Consider the following 18,105-nt stretch of genomic DNA (forward strand, 5'->3'; position numbering starts at 1 on the left):
ATTTTTCAAATGAAAATAATACACATGTTGTTGTGAGGTGAAAATGTATAAAAAAAAATCATGTTATATTCAATTTTTTCTACTGAGCTTCTGAATATCAGCACTAGACTCAAAACGAAATTTTAAAGATTTTGAAAAAGCAAACATTTGAGATAAGTGTTGGTTATTTATTGCTATGAATTTTAAACTGATTGTTACACTCTGATATTTAATGATTTTTCAGAAGTATTTCACTTTTTACCGGTAAGTCCGATAAACTTATTAACAAACATGACTGACGGGGATTAAATGCTTCTTTGGAGTATTTTTTTACGTGATTTGGAAGTTTTGTATTAATATTTTCAATTTTGAAACAAAATTCTTGTTGAGTATTGTGGTTTTGTTTTCAATTTCTTAATAAGAAAAATCAAAACCCTGAATATAAATTTAGCAGAAAATAAGATTATCAAAATTAGTTTCTGAAGTATTAAGCTTCTGGAACCTTATTTCAATTGATTTGTTTTTGAATTTAAAGTTATCATACATAATTTTTAAATGCACACAAATGCAATAAATTATATAAAAATGAATGTTTGTCTGTCTGTCTGTCCCTATAGACTCGAAAACAACTGAACCGATCATCGTCAAAATTGGCATCTGAGGGTTTTTGGGGCCGGAGATGGTTTCTATAATAGTTACAACCCCCTCCGACGTAAGGGAGGGTGGGCTGCCAAACAAAATTTATTTTTTTTTTATTTATTTGGAGTCTTTGACCGTGAAGTCATACAGACTTAAAGTCTTAAAATTAAAAGTTAACCTAAGTAACATACAATGTATCATTTTAAAATTAAGTTAAATCACGGATCGAACGTTTAAACATCGAATTTGATACGTTAAAGTCGAACAGGTGGGAAACTTCGTTGAAAGCATGACAGCATCGATGTAGTGGATGATTTTGGCCAAAACTCGTTCTGCTTCTTGGTAGCCAGAGAAAATTTTGATTGCGTAGTTGTCGAGCTGGAGCGTGCAAATTGAGAGAATGCAGCAGTAGCGGGCAATCAATAACGTTTGTTAAGATGTCGTACACGAAGATCCGTTGCAAGTACGTCCTCCTATTACTCAAAGACGTCAGTGACAGAAGACCACATCTCTCGGAATAAGGTGGTAAACGTACAGAATCTCGCCAGGGCAATCTTCGTAGTGCATAGCGAAGAAATTTTTTCTGGACCCTCTCTATCCTTTCGATGTGAATGGATTGGTAAGGTGCCCAAACAGGTGCAGCATATTCCAGTACACTTCGTACTAACGAGCAGAATACTGTTTTAAGAGCATAGGGGTCTTTAAAACTCAGTGTATTTCGGCGAAGAAATCCGAATAAGGCAAACGCTTTTGCTGTGGTTGTCGAGATATGCTGTGCGAACGAGAGCTTTTGATCGAAAGTAACTCCGAGATCTTTTATCGTTGAAACTCTTTCTAAGGTGGAGTCTCTGAGCGAATATTCGTATACATACAATTGATGCTCTAGTCCTGAAAAAAACTTATGCATTTACACTTTCCGACATTCACTTCCATCCCATGCGTATCACACCATAATAATAATTTGTTCATATCTTCCTGAAGCGCAATGCAGTCCACTATCGAGTCAATGACTCTGTAAATTTTTAGGTCATCGGCGTACAGTAGTTTAGTCGAGTTGAGGTAGGTAGCTATGTCGTTTATGAAAAGCACAAAGATAAGCGGCCTTGAGGAACACCGGATGGCATGTCGAATTCTTTAGAGTGTGTTCCTCGGATGTTTACGTAACCTTGACGTTTTACCAGGTAGGAATGCATTTTATTATCCATGAAGGAAAACCGTAGCGTTCGAGCTTTGTTGTTGCTATGCTGTGTTGTACTTTGTCGAAAGCCTTAGCAAAATCGATATATATTGAATCAACTTGCATTTTTTTATTTGTTGCGGTGAGCAATTCATTTACATAGCACATCAGATTTGTCAGCGTTGATTTTTTCTTTACAAATCCGTGCTGGTATTCGGTGAGTATTGGTTTAGCTGCTGAATATAGCCTTTCGTATATCAGAGACTCGAGGACTTTGGAAAAGCAGCACAATATTGATATGGGCCGGTAGTTCTCTACACGGTGAGAGTTTCCAGATTTAAGGATTGGAGATACTGAAGCAGTTTTCCAGTGGCTGGGAAAAGCACATTCAGAAATCGATCTGTTGAAAATTATACGTAGCGGTACGGCAAGAGATGCTGCGATTTTTGATACCAACGACGATGGAATCCCATCAGGACCGGGCCCTTTCGACCGATCGAGCTTACTCAAAGCAATAAACACCTCCTTAATAGTAAAATCAGGCTGTGGCAGCCTAATGTTGTAGGTAGGCAAAGATTCGAAGTAGGCGTCGTCACAGTTTAAGGTTTGCGGACTATACACACTGCTGAAAATTTCATATAAAATATGACACAATTTATACAAATTATTAGTAATTTTCAACAAATTTCCCACACAAACGTATTTTGACATAATTCAATGATTTAGCATGATGGTGGAAAGGTTTTGATGTAATGGTACAAGTAAATATTTTTGTAGGAAAGGGGGGGGGGGGGGGGGGTTCTTACATGTTGATTATAAAATATAACAGAACTCGAACAATTTCCAAACGATTTTGGCCAAATTTTGCACATAATAAAATTTTTGGTGTCATGAGATTATTTAAAAATTTCTATATTTCTTCCGTGTTTGTAAAGGGGGCCCTATACAAAATTTTCAAAAATATGATTAAATTCAAACAAGTTCGGAACAAATTTTGTCAAAAATTGATAAATTGTGAAATTTGGTTTGTTTGAGTTTTTGGTGTCGGAGATAGTTTCTCAAATATTTTCAAACTGCTCTGACTTCAAGAAGGGGGAGGGCTCCCTATCAAAAATATGACACAATTCTACATGATATTTAGCCGTTTTCAAGAATGATTTCTATAATATTTCCAAACCCCTCCGAATCCAAAGGGGGAGCTCCTTTACTAAATTATCAAAAATTTGACACAATTCGAACAATTTTAGGAAACTATTGAACCGATCGGAGTAAAATTTAGTGTAAAGCCATTTTCAAGACCGGGAATAGTTTCTTTAACACTTTCAAATCCCTCTCCTTCAATCCGAAAAGAGGAGGGGGGCTCCCATACAAAATATACAAAAAATGACAAATCAAAATAATCCTCGAAGGATTTTTGTTAAAAATTCATGAACGTAAGCGTTTTGACATAATGAGATGATTTAATAAATTCACACATAAGTTTTTACAAAACAAGAAAATTCATTTTATCGATTGATGCTTCCAATTTTATTGAATGAAGACTCTCAAATTTCATAAATGTTTCATACATATTATAAGTGAAACCAACATCTTAGTGTTTTCATAAAGTCTGGCACACTTTTTAATTTTGATTTTCCTGTATCTAAGTACTCCTCTTGATTCAAAAAGGGCATTTTTTATTTAAAGGGTTTATTTATTGTATTGAATAAACCTCATAATTTTTTTTCTAAAGGTTGGCTCCTGTGTGGAGTATATATTGTTGTATGAGTAAGTGAGCACCACTACACTACACATCAACGCACGAGAGTAGAGCCGAGTTGAGTGGCTCGAGTGTCGCTCGTCAGTTAGGACGCGGCAGGCTAGCGAGTAGGTCCTCCAGGCGGTACAGTGGCGGAATAATCAGATGGGTGATTTCCAATGGTTATTCAAGCTGCACAGCTCCTTCAACCTTAAAACCTTCAAGTTACCTTGAGACTCAAGACAATATAGATGCTCCGATGTCATGACATATTTGTCATTCGCTTTTGAATAATGTTGAAATTTTATTAAAAATAATTTTATTTATATCAAAATGATTTTAACGAACTTGATTTTATGCACGGAAGGGGTTGCAAAAGCACACCGGGTCAGCTAGTAAATTATAAAAAAAAGTGATTTATCGTTTTTCATCTTCATGGAGATACCTACATAAATTTCAAACTTTGTAAATGATTTTGACATAAAATAAAAAAAAAAACAGGAAATGAGGGGTTAATTCTGATAGTTAATAATATTCTTTAGTGAAGAATCTTGAATCAATTTCTGACAGCGTGTAACTTCAAGTTTCTATGCTCCTTAAATTAGAACGATACTTGAACCCGTAGATGAACTAGAAGCATTTTCGTGGGAGTAAAAAAATGCAATATTTTTGAAGTTAGGGGATACTTGATCCTTTATCCAGGAAGCCCTAATCCATGGAAAAAATCAAACAAAACGCCAAGATAGAATCTTAATTGACTATTTTGGTCATGTTTGTTCTCATTTCACAATCTATAATTGTCAGAAATATAAATTCCATAGCTTATTCTCAACCCTTATGACATTGCATACTTACGGGCGCAATTTTTTATAAACAACAGAAAATCAATTATTTTAGCCCTTTTCTTCAGATAATTGATGGATGAATATTAGCTATTCGATAAATATTAGTAATCTTGTAATCAGCAATGACCACGATCCACTGAGAAGAAGAATATACCGGGATCATTTGTACTTAAAATCAACATTTTAGAAAACTTTCCCTGAAAAAAGTTGGGAGTTTTCCATCACTTTGAAAATATTGTATTTTGAAGTTCATTTTACACTTGAAAGATTGATGTATTGGAATAAATATTTTTGTTATAATATTACCATGTTAGGAACATTTCAAAATGATGAAAAAAGATCTTCAAGTCACATTTTGTGAAATTTTTCAAACAAAGTTCAATAACCCAAAAACTTATTTTGTTAAAAAATTTTGAGCTTCAACTATTGCTGTTTTGTTCCATTTGGCACATTTTTCTAGAACATTTGATCTTTGTACGACATTCCAGTTTGGAGATATAGCTAGGGAATCAAGTATCCCCAGGGATAAAGTATCGTCATTCTCCCCTAACCTTAAGCTGGATTTAAATTAAAATTTCAATATTATTGTATGTTTAAGCTGAAAGCAGTATTCGCGACATAACTGATGTAAAACTTTAAATAAAGTAGGGTTTTTCAAAAATCACTAAAATATCTCCCGAATGTTTAGCACGATAGGTTGCCTTGTTGCCGAAAAAAAACTGATAACTGACTGATAACGAGAAACTTTTTATGCACAAGGGCAAAATAAAAACATAGGTAAACTGATTATCGAAGATTTTTGCGTCTTGAACTCGATTTTTTGTCAGACTTTTTCTATCTCTTCTAATTTTCTGGCGTTTAGCTATTTTAAAACTTATCAGTTCGGAGTGAAATCAATCAATGATAGCTGATGAAGTAACTAGCCAATATGAACAACAAATATTATTTTTAATCTCTGCATTATCCTTTATTCCTGTAACGATACACATTTTAGGGAAGAAGTCCAAAAAGTGGCGAATTCCCGGAAAAACGATACAGATTTTGTCTAGATAATTTTGTTCCAAAGATTGATCAGATAAATATAACTATTGCTAACATCACAAACAGAAGGTTAGTTAAGTTAAGTATTTGATTATTTTCAAAAGTTATACCGGAAACAAGAGCTGATAGAAAAAAAAAAAATACAAATTTGCATTTAGTGAACCTAAATTAGTCGATATCAGTTTTTGAATTATTTGCTCCTTGCAAAATGTGATTTTTTTTCATCTATATCTATATATATAAAAAGTAATTTCCGTTTGTTTGTTCGTTTGTATGTTTGTCTTCAATAGGCTCAGCTGCCTTAAGAGCTAGAGAGCTGAAATTTGGCATGGGGGCTCATTAGGACCAGGAATGATGAAAAATGTTTTTAGATTTTCGGATGACCCCTTTTGGAGGCGGTCGTCCGTACAACAACGGTTTTATTCCCACGAACCAAAAGTCATGGCACCCATTTTTCGAACCGACTTTCGTTTCCGTTCGTTTCGTTGGCGGGATTATTTTCACCATCACCATTGGGCAGGCTATTAGAAACGACCATTAAGAGCTCACATGTACTGGATAGCAAATCGAAGCTTGCTGAGCATTAAAAATTTGAAAGTGAAAATTTTGGCGGGTGTTTTTTGTACCTTCTACTGTTCAAAGCATATGCTACCGGTACGAGATATTTGGATACAATTATAAGCCTACATTTTGATTGAAAAATATAATTAGCCTGTTAGGAATATATTGACTAGCATAGTAGTGGCTTTCAAAGTGCTCTTTATCGCCGCTGGGGGACTTTGAGGGTCAACCATTTTTATATTTTTGGAATTCCTCATAGAGAAAGAACTTTTGAGTTATCATCATTGATGATCAATGTGGTCGATTCTACCTTCTATTAATGGGATGTTTGTGCCCATGAAAAAAAAACAGAACTAAAAAAAAACCTTTTTCATGATATAAAAATGGTGTTTTCGAGATGATTTGTTTTCGATAACTTCGAAAAGCTATTAGTAGAACTTTCAACATTTAAGGTAAACTAATAAGGTTTATTAAGAAATTTCTAAATAAATGAAACTTAAATATACCATTTTACAGGGAGATCATCCATATTGAAAAGTGGGATAATCTTCAACAGATAGCAGTTTAATCTTTTGAAGATAAAACTATTAGGTTAAATCTATTCAAGCTTCCTAAGAAATGATGCTAATTCAGATGAAAAATGGAACACGAAAGTTTTGAGGGACTAGCAATGGATTTCAGGTATCAAATGCTGTGTTAGGGGCCGGCAAAGGGAGTCGTCCATATTGACTTTTCAATATTTTTGCAATATTGTCGTTTTTCGACATCGGATTGGGGTGAAAATTCGCACAAGATAGTTATCGAGGACGGGCAATCGATTTCAGATGCCAAATGATTTGCTAGAGGTCGACGAAAGAGGCCGTCCATATAAATTAATTTTTCACTGCTTTCAGCAATACTGACGTTATTATGCAATGGATTGCTGTAAAAATTTGCAAACGGGAGTTTTGAAAAAAGGGCAATCAATTTCAGATATCAAAGGTTTTACAAGAGGCAACCGAAAGGGGTTTAATTTTTTGGCAATAATTGCGTTGTTTTGAAACAATCGAGTCGGAATTTATTCACAGGGTTTTTTTTGGCACGGTCAACTGATTCCTGATTTTAAATTTGGTAGCAGTGATCGTTCAATAATTATGCTATTGTTACTAACAATGAATTTGGAAGTGCATCTGGAAAATGTTTGGCAATTGACTTTCATACAAACTGTTCATGACATATTCCAAGTTGAAAGCGAAACGGAGTTCGTATGGGATCAGCTAGTGTATATATAAAAAGTAATTTCCGTTTGTTTGTTTGTATGTTTGTCTTCAATAGGCTCAGCTGCCTTAAGAGCTAGAGAGCTGAAATTTGGCATGGGTGCTCATTAGGACCAGGAATGATGAAAAATGTTTTTAGATTTTCGGATGACCCCTTTTGAAGGCGGTTGTCCATACAACAACGGTTTCATTCCCCCGAACCAAAAGTCATGGCACCCATTTTTTGAACCGACTTTCGTTTTCGTTCGTTTCGTTGGCGGGATTATTTTCACCATCACAATGGGCAGGCTATTAGAAACGACCATCCAGAGCTCACATGTACTGGATAGCAAATCGAAGCTTGCTGAGCATTAAAAATTTGAAAGTGAAAATTTTGGCGGGTGTTTTTTGTACCTTCTACTATTCAAAGCACATGCTACCGGTACGAGATATTTGGATACAATTATAAGCCTACATTTTGATTGAAGAATACAACTAGCCTGTTAGGAATATATTGACTAGAATAGTAGTGGCTTTCAAAGTGCTCTTTACCGCTGCTGGGGGGCTTTGAAGGTCAACCATTTTTATATTTTTCGAATTCCTCATAGAGATAGAAATTTTTTTTAAGATTCAGAGTTTATAAGTTCAAGGCTGCGATTTTAATGCTTCAATTGGAATTTTGATGGGGGATTAGAAAATTGATAAGATAATAAAATTTGAGGATTTGAGTTTTATCCAATTCGATTTCACTGAACAATTTCTAACTTTTGAGTAATCACTGATGACCAATGTAGTCGATTCTACCATCCATTAATGGGATGTTTGTGCCCATGAAAAAAAAAACAGAACTCAAAAAAAAACCTTTTTCATAATATAGAAATGGTGTTTTCGAAATGATTTATTTTCGATAACTTCAAAAAGCTATTAGTAGAACTTCCAACATTTAAGGTAAACTAATAATAAAACAGTGCGAAATTTAAAAGCGAAAAAATACACACATGCAATTGAAAACATGCAAAGTGAGTTTCCAACATGCTCAACAAAATCATTCATATTGAAAAGTGGGATAATCTTCAACAGATATTTTCATTAGATAAGGGAAGGAAAAGATAAAAAAGCAGTTTAATCTTTTGAAGATAAAACTATTAGGCCACATCTATTCAAGCTTCCTAAGAAATTATGTTTGTAAAAAAATGAGGTATCAAATTCAAAATAAGGGGCCGGCTAAAGGGGTCGTCTATATTAAGTTTTCAATATCTTAGTCGTCTTGCCATTTTTATACATCGGATTGGGTTGAAAATTGGCACAAAGGAGTTATTTGGGACAAACAATTGAATTCACTTATCCAAATTAAAGTCAGGGGTCGGCCTAAGGGGTCGTCCATATTAACTATTCACTGTTTTCGCGATATTGTCGTTATTATACATCAGATTTAGATGAAAATTGATACAGGAGAGTTTTGTGGGACGATCAATCGATTTTAGGTATTGAATTCAGCGTAAGGGACCGGCAATGGGGTCGTCCATATTAACCTTACATTATTTTTGAAATATCGTCGTTATTATACATCGGATTGGGATGAAAATTTGCTCACAGTAGTTTTCAGAGACGGAAAATCGACTTCAGATATCAAAGATTGTATAAGAGGCCACCAAAAGGATTTTAACTTTTTGGCAATAATTGCGACGATCGACTCGAAATTTTTACACGGGTTTTTTATTTGACACGGGCAATCAATTCCTGATTTCAAATGAAGTAGCAGACGACAGAAGAGGTGTTCGTCAAATATTTTTGCAATTATAACTTAACAATTAATTCGGAAAGCATCTGGAAAATATTTGGCTATTGACTTTCATACATATTCATGACATATTCCAAGTTGAAAACGAAACGGAGTTCGTATGGGATCAGCTAGTGTGTTATAATTAAGAATGTAGATTTAGGGTTCTGGAGATGTATTTAAATCTATATCGCTAAACACGGATTCCTTCATATTTAAACAGCTTTTATAGATAATTTATATTCCTTTTTGGCTCAAAAACTCATAGGGAACGCAAAATTTATAACAATAATCTTTTTTTTTTATTTATTGTTGATGTAATTTTTTGTTTCTAACACATTAGGTTGAATTTATAAATCTTTAGAAGATTTTTTAAAATTACTCTTGCTATGAATTTTTTATATTCGATTTCTGTTTGGCAGTACTAGGTCATCCATAATATGAATGTTTGATGTGAAAGATTTTAAACAGCATTTAATTAAATCGGATCTAAAATTTAAATTTTTGTTTATGAATTTCATAATATAGGTTGTTAACTAGAAGTTTCATAATTCATAGGGCGAAAAAATTGGTGAAAGATCTTTACTGTGATTCAGAACCTCAATTCTTATTTTGCAATCTAGTCGTGAATTCCTTGTATACGCAAGTGAAAATTGCACTGCTTACGATTTTTAAATTAATTTAGCATGAGACATCTAATAATATGAGTTTGTAAAGTTTAAAAATTCTCAATGAACCAATTGTAAACAAACTACAATTTTACTTTCCTACTATAAAGGCAATTCAACACTTGATTTTTTTATTGTTTTCTTCTGTCTGAGCAAATAAAATAGAAAGTGCTTGGTGAAGGCAATAAGTGTATGACGCCAGCAGAATAAATATTTCAAGTATTTCAGACTTATAAACTACTACTTGAAAATACGTTTTCAATTTCAACGCTCAATGGTGTTATTATTTTCATGGTAATATTCTTCTAAAACGATCCTTGAATTGGTCTAACAGTGAAACCTAAGGTGTCCTTAGTAATACTTTTGCAAAAAAAAATGGCGAAATTCATTTTCAGCTTAAATTAACAGCAGATTTTATGTTTAGTCCAAATAAGAAGCCGACCATTTTAGTTAAATCCGCTTTCACATTCCAACATTTTCATTAAATACAGCCCTGTTTGAAGGCAGTACTCCATTTTGCAAAGTTTTTTTTTTTATTACTGAGCAATATTTCGCTTTCCATGTTGGGTTAAAAAATAAATATCTTTTTCCTAGCTCAAGCGATGAACTAAATTTCTGTTACTTGACATCAGCATTTATAATTTATGTTTGTGTTCAGAGTTCCATTCGTATTTGTAGAAAAATGAATAGTTGCTAGAAAAAATTGGCTCTTCAGAAAAGTATGCTCCAGAACAAAATTAACTTCCATTTTTTTATAAAAATAAATAATAACGATGAAATATTGAATTTAAAAACAGAATTACATACAAATGTGAAAAAACGATCTCAATTTGTTTTGATATCATCTTTTCTTATTAAAAATTCGTTTGAAAACTTTTTTTAATTGAAAATTACAAATTAAAGTGACTTACTTTTCGTCCTACTTCAGATTGAAAAACGTCCTACTTTTTCATAATGTTCTGAGCAAAATTCCTACTTCCCGAAATTTTATTGTGGTAAGCTTAAACATAGGGTTTTAAGGGAGGTACAATTGATTCCAGTTATAAAATTTTGTATAAAAAGTCAGCAAAAAAGGTCGTTCATATTGAAATTTCACTGTTTTTGCGATATTGACGTTATTATGCATTGGATTAAGATGGATTTCCAGCAACGGGCAGTTGGCAGCAATTGAGTTGGTCCATTTAACCCTAATCCGCTTTTGAGTGTCAATATGACACTATTTGAAGTTTGGCGGCTTATAACTTCATTCGGGTGCATCCAAAAAATACAATTTCTTCGAGGACACTCAATGAATTCTTAAAATCTTTTATTTTGCATCATTACCTTTCCTATAGACGCACCCTGAAAGCCCAGGGAAAAACTACCTAATCAGACCTTGAGTGTCAATTTGACACTCCTCGCTTAAAACTGCTATATCTCTCCTGTTTTTCAACCGATTTTTACAAAAAAAATCTCTTTTTGTCCAACGAAGCTGAAGTTAGAAGCTATACGTTGCACATGTGTATTTTTTTTTTGAAATTTCTTAAAATCATGGCCACAAAAATATATAAAAGTGATGTAAAAACAGTTCTTTTCAATCCATGAACCGTCAAAATTGTTTAAAACACACAGATAAATTTTGAAAAGAGGACTAAAAAGTTGACGAAATTTGGCACATTTTAACATTTTCAGAATGTTAAACGAAACACAGAAATTTTGACTAGTTTTCAAAAGTAGCTGTTTTTCAAACTTTTTGTCAATTTGATTTTTTTTTTCAGTTTTTCTCTGAGAAATTGCAAATTGACTAAAAGATGAAAAGCTAGCTACCTTTGAAAATTCGTCAAAAATTTCGTGTTTCGTATTTTGACAATCTAAAAATGTAAAAATGTCCACAAATTACATCCACTTTTAAATCCTCTCTTCAAAATTTATCTGGTGTGACTTAAACAATTTTGACGGTTGATAGATTGAAAAGTACGGTTTTTTTCATTTTTTGTGGTCATGATCTTAAAAAAATTCAAAAAAATATATATATGTATGTGCAACGTATAGCTTCTAATTTCAGCTTTTTTACATTCAGTGATTTTTTGAGCATTCCATAGCAGTCTTTTTTCCGAAGCATGTTTTTTCGAATTTTTCTCTTAGACTTTGAATAACGGAAAACTGAAGTATTGTACATATGTGAATAATGTCTGAGTTACATTACGGGGTTTTCAAAACTATAAATTTTGTAAAAATCGGTTGAGAAACAAGAGAGATATATGTAGCAGCTTTAGTCAGGAGCAGGCTTCCGAAAAGTACCGGCGAACGACAGTATTCTTGCGAATGTCGCACAGGCACCTCGATGAAAGCTTCCCGAACATTTCTTCCCCGACAGTTTTGAAAGAAGCGGTCGGGCGATGTACAGCGATGGCTTGTTTTACCTCTTGCGAAAGTTTGTTCGTGGGTATGAAAGTTTTTTAAGCTTCGTGACAGTTTTGGGAAAATCTTCGTGACAGTTTTCAATGCGTTGAATTTCGCATGACAGTACTACTCACTCCGTCCGACTGTAGCCGAGATTCGCTCGGGCTGAGTTGATTTCGAACGAACATATTTTCCTTTTGCTTGAAGCTACTGCGGGTGGTGATAACCCCAATCACCCTTCCCTTCCTTTCCGCCTAACCTGCACCGGCACCACACATTGCGTTACGCCTCGGTCGTATGCTGCTTCTCGGTGTGAATATATGGCTCGTTCGATCTATTCGATCCGAGCAGCAGCGCATACGATCGGGCATGGGTACGGTATGGGCACACAGTCACCCGTGACAGTCCTGCAAAAACTGTCACGCCCTGCAGCCGACAGTTGGGATGAAATTATTTTCGAAACAGGAGGATGGGGGGATGAAAACCGAACTGTCGGTTGGGTTCGCTACAGCTTAAAGCACAACACTTTCGGCAACGCATGCTTTGAGCCGATTGTTCAGATACAGCCTGGGTTCTCGCACGTGTGCGATGTAGCCGAAGCATTACGATTCGTTACCGACGGTACAGCAGCGAACCGAGTGGTAAGGAAAACCGAGACAGTTTGTTTGGAAAGAAAAAAGCTGTCATACCAAAGCTGTACTTTTCGGAAGCCTGGTCAGGAGTGTCAAATTGAAACTCCAGGGACTGTAGCGTGTAAAAATTTAAGGGAAAGATGAGGGTTAAACTGTTAAATGTTTTTGCAGTATTTAAGGAAAAGATTGATATCAATGTTCACGCTTTTCCAGGTTCAGGAAATGGGTCATCCATATTCAATGTTTCTTGCTTTTACAAAAATAACGTGAAAATATGTGTCGATATGAAAAATTGTACACAAGAATCAAGTGAGAAAATCGAGTTCGTTTGGGTATAGAACTTTGGATAATCGTGGGTCTGGAAAAAACTGATACGTCGTTTATCAGGGTGGGCTCTTACCTCAATAGAAATACTCATCATGAGAAAGTAATTTTTCTTCAGTGAAACGAATATCGCAATTTTTATTGTATTTAAACAACTATATCTTATATTACAAAATTTTCACAGTTGCAAGCGGAACTAAATTCGTCCGGGATCAGCTAGTGAAGTAATAAACACCGAATCAACAAAAATCAACAAATGCGAATGATGAAATTTTTGCTGATTTTTGAAATATTGTGGAAATATTTTATAGTAATTCAATTCAAAATTTTGTTAAACACCTTACATTTATGTGATTATTTCATTAGCTAACTTTAAGAAATCGTCAAAAACTATGTCATAAATCATGTGTTTCTGATCTGTTTTGGAAATCTAGAAAATACGTCAAATTACGTAAAAAATCGATACACTGAAAAAAAAATTGCTGACACTGAAACAACTTTGAGCTTCAGCTTCAACTTACTTATGAACTAAGTGAAATGATTTTAAGAGCATTTGAAAGTAATCTACAGCCTTAATATCGAAGCTTTTTCATTTTTTTTTTTTGTTTCTTAGCTTTTGACTTAGACACAGTTGGATGAAGCTATACAGCTACAATGATGCGGAGAATTTTATTCATTTTTAAATTTTTCAACAAACTTTGAAACATTGTCATGCATTGATCCGTCAATAAATTGAAGGGTAGGTATCGAAATTGATCATTTTTTTCAATTACGTAGGTATGGATATGAAAAAAGATATACACATTTATACGGGAAGGTCTCGATTTAAAAAGTCTAGCTCGGCTAGTACCTACATGCTGAATTGTTTAAACAATCTTTATAATTTTATTACAAAAAGCACCTAAAGATCATGATGATTATTCTGAATAATTAACACCATTGAATTAATTACTTGCTAGAGAGATAAAAGACTTTCCCCCCAAAAAAAATCTTCCCACTACTTAAAAGATGGTGCTCCAGTTGGAAATCTTACCCTGTGGAATAAACAAGCATGGGGCACACAAAAAGCGGCAGCAGAAGGGTGTGAATTATGGCAGCACTTGGCCCTGGGGACAACCCTCGGTAAAACCCTCTGAGCTGCAAGAAAATGCAGCTCCAGGTTGGCAAGGAAAATTGAAACCAATTGCAGCCGACGAAAACGCCGTGTGAATGAGGCTCTCGAGTGTGACTTGCTGTGTTGCTCTGTGGCTGTTGTTTTATTGTTGATGTTACTGTGTCGTCTTGCTCGATGTCGTCCTTGCGACAATGTGGTCGGAATGCTGCTTATGATCATTGCTGTTAGCTACAAAACCACTGACGGTTTTTATGCGGCAGCAGGGATTCTCAAATTTGACAAGTAAAGAATGAAATTACATTCATACTAAATACGAGAAACTTTATTTAAATCTTTTCTGTATGTAAATAAAAATGACTTTCTGTCTATCTGTCTGTTCCCTATAAGCTTTCGGAAACCACTAAACCGATAAGCATGAAACTGAGGCCAGAGGAGGTCCCTATGATGATTTGAGACCTTCCCTTTAACAAAAAGGGGAGAGGGACTGATATGAAATATTCTCCAAAAAAACAATTTTAGCCTTATGTTTATTTGGGTTTGTTCTGCTCAACTCCTCCTTTAAAAGTGTTTTGATAAATTACACAAGACCACAAATTTCACATTTTTTGAGGAGCCAAGAATTTATGAGCTAGTCTTGATTTATTGCGGTGCCCTGAATCTTTTGAAATAGATTAAAATCGATGAGAAAAATTCGGCACTTTTCTGACAAAACTTTAAAATACTTCAAAATAAATTCTAAGTAAAGATTTTTATCGACTTTCATAGGTAATTTTTACTACTGTGAAAAAGTTATAGAAATTATCAATTTGTTTACTTCATCCAATTCTTTAAAATAATAGATTATTTAACAAATTTTCAAAGAAGTTTTAACAAAGTTTTTAATATTTATTAATGCGAAAATCAAAACGTTTTTAAGATTTCAATAAATTTGTTAAATCTTTTTTATCAACTTCTTTCAGTAATGTCAGAAATACTTTTTTTGGATTTTTTGTTTTTAAAACTTATAAATTAAACTTTTTGAGATTATTTATCATCATTATCAAAATATTATTCCTGAGTTGAATAAAGTGTAATAAACAAATTCAGAGCCTTGTTTTTTCTTTCCTGTAGATTTGTAGACCAATTATCAATGATTGATTTCACTCGAAACTTCTTTATTTTTAAATTTATAAACTCACTTTATACAAACTTTATCACCCAGACGAGAGGTGATAGACAAAATCTGACAAAACATTCGAGTTCAGGATCCCAAAATCTACCAAATCAATTAATTAAACAAAGGGACAAAACTGCTAAATCTTGAATTATTTTTGAATTTGAATTTTTCTGTAAATAAGTTTTACTATTATAATGAGTTTTATTAGAAAAATATATTTTTAAAAAGTTAAAAACTATCTATTCATCTACATATTACATTTTAGTTTTAAAAGTTATGTTCCTTTAGTAAATCCATTTCCAGATTTATTTTACGGTGACCTATTCAGAGCTTGGATTTTTTTTTTAATTTTATTTGAGACTTTTACAACAGCATGGAAATCGAAACTTTTAATACGCTTGAAAGTTTATGAAAAATTTCACTATTTTTTTCATTTTAAATCATCTTTTTCTAATAAAAAAAAGAAACAATAAGAAGTGAAAAAAATATTCGAAGTAGCTACTTTAAACCTTCATTTTAAAGCGCAATGGTAACTTAAATAGCATTTGCTTCGCTTTCCAGTATTGTCAACAAAACTTGGATTTGTTATTTTCATTTTTATCAGTTTCGAATTTGATCATTCAAGGAATCATCCAAAAATTCACATTTCAAATCGTGATTGAATACTTTTTTAAATTCAAGATAGGGTGATTTGCTAATCGTTGTCCCCTTACTCATTATTGCACGGAATGACTCAAATTGTCAATATTTCAGCTGTTTTTTTTTTCAACTTTTACCTAAAAATCATACTGACTCATGATAATCGGAATGTTTACTGATGAAATACGGCTTTTTACGATATTTTCTGCTGTAAAATATGTAACTTACGAGAGTTTTAATTTTTCTTGTTTTTTCGCGCCATTTTTGTTCTAATTGTTAAACAAAACCTTATGATTCCTTCTGCGGAAAATAAGTATTTATGTCAGAACCAAACATTTTTCGTATAGGTTTTCTTCAAGAAACATTTCTTGAACAATTTTGACACCATGATTTTGCAAAAAAAAAAACGATCCATACATAATCAGAGAAAATATCGGATCGTGCAACAATTGGTCCACTCAATCTCCTCCTGTCCCATTGTTGTACATAAGTCCGCTGCACGATTTGTATGAAAATTTCAAATTTAATTTTTTGTATACCTCCAAAAATAGCAATAACATCTTTGAAAGCAATTAATTGAGTCCTGAATTAGCGTAACGTGTTTTGATTTGTACAAGGAATGAAAATTTTCATTCAAAATCACCAGAAATGTACTAAAAGTTTAAAAAACTTTTTTTTTATTTTTGAATGATTGTTTAGTTTCTTTCAATACATTTCATGTGAACAAAAACAAAACCTAACTTATACCCCAGTAATGACATTCGATGTCATACTTCTTCTTCTTCTTCAAAACATGTAGGCATCCTGGAAAATGGAAAACTTGCGTCTTTCATTTTTCTTTTCAGCGTATTATCTGTTACATATTGATTGCAGATATTACTACGGCCAGGCCAACCATGTGATGAAAACCGCGAAAGATACAGGATACAGGGGAGGAATGAAGCGTGGAGATCCCTACCAAACGCTTCATATAATATTTTGATATATATTAATTTATGCCATTTGGAAAAGTATATATGAAAAAATGATACATCAAATGCTGTTACGGAATTAGGAATTTACGATACTTACCAACATTAAACTGACCGCAATAACAAATAGAGAATAGAATATTACAATTGGGTTGCTGTAGATCAGCTATTTTGCCTTCGTATCTTTCCGTCTACTCTGTGGATAGTATGAGGGGTTAATGATCAGTAGAATTATTAGTAAACGGTTGAAAAGCTAAGCAATTTGGCTTAGTAGCCTGCAATGTAGCAGTTTGAATTCCTGTAGCTGGGTACAACCTCTTCTAGCCTATCACAAATTCTTCTATTACCAAATTAATAGACTGACAAAGCGTTCCTTTATTCAGGTAAAAATGTTTCAATCATTATGTTTCACTTTTTACAGCAATTCAAATTTAACGAAGCAAAAAAACGCCCAAACGTTCGCTAAGCTCTTTATCATAATTAGTTTTAGATACGTCAAAATCAAAAGCTCGATGGGATGGATAAAGCTTACATGATCAGTTCTGTTAAGCTAGCTCTTGAATGAAAACTTAGGCACTCAAGTTTCCATGGAACAAGTGAAACATTCCTTTGAAATATTTCCTGCAGTAAAGCAAAAATGGACGCAGAGAACTGAAATTGCAGAATATTGCAAAGCAAATTATACTTTGTTTAAAAAAACATAAAAATTCTTTTACACAGATTGTCAACCCAGTATAATTGAAAAAAATCTACTTATCCTCATCAGGCTCAGACTCAGGCTCCTCACCATTCGCAAGAAGAATGCCGTGGTACCTTCATCTGGGCTCCTAGGCAGTAGCATTCCTGGGCAATCTGGGTGGTGTAGCGCTTCCCCCATGCACTTTATCACATTTGAAAATATCAATTTTCAGATCTGCACCAAACTTTCAACACAAAACTTCAATTTTCTTCATTTACGCACTCGAAAACTAATAAAATTTTCTTTATTTAAAGATTTGAAAATTTTCTGCCCGAAAAAAACTCAACCGTCACATTTAGCCACAGCCTACCAAGTCCCCAGAAATGACATTCGATGTCATACAAAAAAATATGTTTTTAATTGCTAAATTTAAAGCTGTTTATCAGTATGATGAAAATAAAAATCGCAATCAACTGCTTCGCGAAGTTTGTTGATTTATATAACCTTCACAAAAACATATCATGAAAAATAATTTAATGCTACAG

This window comes from Uranotaenia lowii, chromosome 3 (assembly GCF_029784155.1).
Source record: "Uranotaenia lowii strain MFRU-FL chromosome 3, ASM2978415v1, whole genome shotgun sequence".
Taxonomy (NCBI): domain Eukaryota; kingdom Metazoa; phylum Arthropoda; class Insecta; order Diptera; family Culicidae; genus Uranotaenia; species Uranotaenia lowii.